The sequence below is a fragment of the Mustela lutreola genome, chromosome X (genome assembly GCF_030435805.1).
Source record: "Mustela lutreola isolate mMusLut2 chromosome X, mMusLut2.pri, whole genome shotgun sequence".
NCBI classification, from domain to species: Eukaryota; Metazoa; Chordata; class Mammalia; order Carnivora; family Mustelidae; genus Mustela; species Mustela lutreola.
Window position 1 is genome coordinate 45742986 of NC_081308.1, and position 5067 is coordinate 45748052.

The window sequence follows — 5067 nt, forward strand, 5'->3', positions numbered from 1 at the left end:
ATTTACTATAGCGCCAAGAACCATAAGATGCCTGGGAATAAACCTAACCAAAGAGGTAAAGGATCTGTACTCGAGGAACTACAGAACACTCACGAAAGAAATTGAAGAAGACACAAAGAGGTGGAAGACCATTCCATGCTCTTGGATCGGAAGAATAAACATTGTTAAAATGTCTCTACTGCCTAGAGCAATTTATACTTTTTTCAGTTTCTTAAGGCAGAAGATGATTGATTTAAGGTGCCCCACAAATATAACTTTGATTCTGTTCAAAATATTTTATAAATTCCCTTGTGAATAAAAATGACATTGTACCATTTGCTGCAAACATGAATGGAACTAGAGAATATTATGCTAAATGCTATAAGGCCTTCAGGACCTTAGGTTTTCAGGGAAAGACAATTATCATATGATTTCACTCACATGTGGAAATTGAGAAACAAACAGAGCATCATAGGGAAAGCAAGGGACAAATGAAATGAGATGAAATCAGAGAGGGGGACAAACCATAAAAGATTCTTACCTATAGGAAACAAAGTATGAGTTGCAGGAGGGGATGTGGTATCTGGGTGAGGGGCATTAAGGAGGACACTTGATATAAAGACACTGGGTGTTTTATGCAACTGGTGAATCACTATTTTCTACCTCTGAACGTCATAATACACTCTATGTTAATTGATTGAATTTAAATAAAAAAATACTGGAAGTCCTAGCTACAGTAATCAGATAAGAGGAAGGAAGTCCAATATTCACTATTCGTAGATGGCATGATACTCTATATAGAAAACCCAAAGGACTCCACCAAAATATTGCTGGAACTGTTGTGTGCATTTAATAAAGTCACGGGATACACAGTCAAGGTACAGAAACATGTTTCACTTCCATACACCAATAATGAAGCAACAGACAGAAGTTATGGAATCAATCCCTTTTACACTTGCATCAAAAACCACATGATACCTAGTTAGAGACCTTACCAGAGAGGTGAAAGACCTGTACCCTGAAAAGTATAAAACCCTGGTAAAAGAAATTGAAGATGACAGAAAGAAATGGAGAACTATGCCATGGTCATGGATTAGAAGAACAAATATTAAAATGTCTACCATGCCCACAGCAATCTATGCATTTAGGAAATCCCTATCAAAATATCACCAGCATTTTTCATAGCCCTAGAACAAACAATCCTAAAATTTGTATGGAACCACCAAAGACCCAGAATAGCCAAAGCAACCTTGAATAAGTAAAGCAAAGCTGGAGGCATCACAATTCTGGACTTCATGTTATATTACAAACATGTAGAGATCAGAACAAGATGGCATAGCTCCAAAAATGGCCACATCAATGAATGGATCACAACAGAAAACCGGGAAAGGAAGCCACACCTACATGGCCAACTAATGTCTGAGGAAGCAGGAAAGACCATCTAGTGGAAACAAGACAGTCTCTCTAAGAAGGGTGTTGGGAAAACTGGACAGCAATAGGCAAAAGAAGGAAATTGGACCACTTTCTTACACCATACGCAAAAATAAATGAAAATGGATCAAAGACCTCAACGTGAGACCCAAAGCTTCAAAATCCTAGAGGATAACACAACCTCTTTTTTTTGTTTGTTTGTTTGTTTGGTTTTTTATTCTTCTTTTTGTTTGTTTTTAAAGATTTTATTTATTTATTTGATAAAGGAAGATCACAAGTAGGCAGATAGAGAGGGAGAAGCAGGCTCCCCGCTGAGCAAAGAGCCCAATGCAGGCCTTGATCCCAGGACCCTGAGATCATGACCTGAGCTGAAGGCAGCGGCTTAACCCACTGAGCCACCCAGGCGCCCCAATAACACAACCTCTTTGGCAGTAGTGCAGCACATTCCTTCTAGATATGTCTCCCGAGGCAAGGGAAACAAACGAAAAATAAATTATTGGGATTTCATCAAACAGGCTTCTACTCAGCAAAAAAAACAAGCAATGAAACTAAAGGCAACCTGTGGAATGGAATGGAAGAAGATATTTGCAAGTGATATATTTGATAAGAGGTTAGTATCCAAATCATATAAAGTACTTATAAAACTCTACACCCCAAAATGACGAGACCACTTAAAAAATAGGCAGAAGATAAGAATAGACATTGTTGCAAAGCAGACATCCAGATGACCAACAGACACATGAAAATATGCTCTACATCACTAATCATCAGGGAATAACAATTATAAAGTACAGTATCACCTCATGCCTTTCAGAATGGCTAATGTCCCTGCTTTTAAAAGCTTTTTTTTTCTTTTTTAAAGAATGTATTTACTTAGTTGTCAGAAAGAGAGTGAGCCCAAGCAGGAGTGGTGGCAGGCAGAGGGAGATGCAAGCTCCTCGCTGAACAAGGAGCCCGATGCTGAGTAAAGACCAGAGGCTGAGCTAGGAACATAATGCTTGACTCTCCCAGGTCCCTGGGATCATGACCTAAGCCAAAGGCTGATGCTTAGCCAACTGAGCCACCCAGGTATTCCACCTTTAAAAGCTTTTCAAGAAAGTTCAGAAGTTTTGCAGGAGATCTGTGGTTTTTTGCCCTGGGTCTTGTGACATGAGTTCTTTTCTTTCTCCTTATAAAATGTAGGAAACTGCTTTAGAGTTACATTTTTCTAAAACACTGTAAAATAAGTGTGCTATTATATTAAATGTTGAAGTGTTTGTATTATCCTGAAAAGAATTTAAATCTTTTTTTCCTATGGACTCTGAAAAACAATCTGAGGGGTTTGAGGTGGCGGGGGTGTGGGAGGTTGGGGTACCAGGTGGTGGGTATTATAGAGGGCACGGATTGCATGGAGCACTGGGTATGGTGAAAAAGTAATGAATACTGTTTTTCTGAAAATAAATAAATTGGAAAAAATAAATCTTTATTTCGATATCAATGATTTTATCTGAAAAACCATGTGATCTCTGTGTGTCACAGTTTGGAAAACCTATCCTTCAGAAGGATCATAAAACCCCTCATGTCAAACAAAGAAACAAACAAAAAATGCTTCACCATGAACAATAAGAAGAAATTACTATAAAGTTTTAGGTACACATCAGTTTTCAGTAAAGTCATCATGTATATGGTCTGGTTTCCTGGCCAAGCTTTTCAGGAGTACTTACTTTGAGAAAGAGCAAGGGCTTCTACCTTGGAGCTAAATCTCAAAATCTATTGCTTAGTGGAGTCAGATATAAATATTGGGTACACTGGCACCCACCTTTCCATGAAGATTAAATGAGGTTCTAAATGTAAGGAACCCAAGAGAAAGAAGTGGCTGACATATAGTATGCACCCTCTGAATAGGAGGTTTTTTTTCATTTCATTTATTTATTTTCAGCATAACAGTATCATTATTTTTTCACCACACCCAGTGCTCCATGGAATCCGGGCCCTCTATAAACCCACCACCTGGTACCCCGACCTCCCACCCCCGACCCCGCCACTTCAAACCCCTCAGATTGTTTTTCAGAGTCCATAGTCTCTCGTGGTTCACCTCCCCTTCCAATTTACCCCAACCCCCTTCTCTCTAACTCCCCATGTCCTCCATGCTTTTTGTTATGCTCCACAAATAACTGAAACCATATGATAATTGACTCTCTCTGCTTGACTTATTTCACTCAGCATAATCTCTTGCAGTCCCATCCATGTTGCTACAAAAGTTGGGTATTCGTCCTTTCTGACGGAGGCATAATACTCCATAGTGTATATGGACCACATCTTCCTTATCCATTTGTCCGTTGAAGGGCATCTTGGTTCTTTCCACAGTTTGGCGACCGTGGCTATTGCTGCTATACACATTGGGGTACAGATGGCCCTTCATTTCACGACATCTGTATCTTTGGGGTAAATACCCAGAAGTGCAATCGCAGGGTCATAGGGAAGTTCTATTTTTAATTTCTTGAGGAATCTCCACACTGTTCTCCAAAGAGGCTGTATCAACTTGCATTCCCACCAACAGTGGAAGAAGGTTCCCCTTTCTCCACATCCTCTCCAAGATATGTTGTTTCCTGTCTTGCTGATTTTGGCCATTCTAACTGGTGTAAGGTGATATCTCAATGTAGTTTTAATTTGAATCTCCCTGATGGCTAGTGATGATGAAGAAGACAAAAGATGGAAGACCATTCCATGCTCTTGGATCGTAAGAATAAACATTGCTCAAATGTCTGTACTGCCTAGAGAAATCTATACTTTTAATGCTATTCCGATCAAAATTCCACCGGTATTCTTCAAAGAGCTGGAGCAAATAATCCAAAAATTTGTATGGAATCAGAAGAGACCCTGAATCGCTAAGGAAATGTTGAAAAACAAAAATAAAACTGCGGGCATCACGTTACCCGATTTCAAGCTTTACTACAAAGCTGTGATCACCAAGACAGCATGGTACTGGCATAAAAACAGACACATAGACCAGTGGAACAGAGTAGAGAGCCCAGATATGGACCCTCAACTCTATGGTCAAATAATCTTCGACAAAGCAGGAAAAAATATACAGTGGAAAAAAGACAGTCTCTTCAATAAATGGTGCTGGGAAAACTGGGCAGCTATATGTGGAAGAATGAAACTCGACCATTCTCTTACACTGTACACAAAGATAAACTCAAAATGGATAAAAGACCTCAATGTGAGTCAGGAATCCATCAGAATCCTAGAGGAGAACATAGGCAGTAATCTCTTCAATATCAGCCACAGCAACCTCTTTCAAGCTATGTCTCCAAAGGCAAAGGAAACAAAAGCGAAGATGAACTTTTGGGACTTCATCAAAATCAAAAACTTCTGCACAGCCAAGGAAACAGTCAACAAAACAGAGAGGCAACCCACGGAATGGGAGAAGATATTTGCAAATGACAGTACAGACAAAAGGTTGATATCCAGGATCTATAATGAACTCCTCAAACTCAACACACACAAAACAGACAATCATATCAAAAAATGGGCAGAAGATATGGACAGACACTTCTCCAATAAAGACATACAAATGGCTGTCAGACACATGAAAAAATGCTCATCATCACTAGCCATCAGGGAGATTCAAATTAAAACTGAATAGGAGGTTTAATACTACCTCTTCTTATTAAA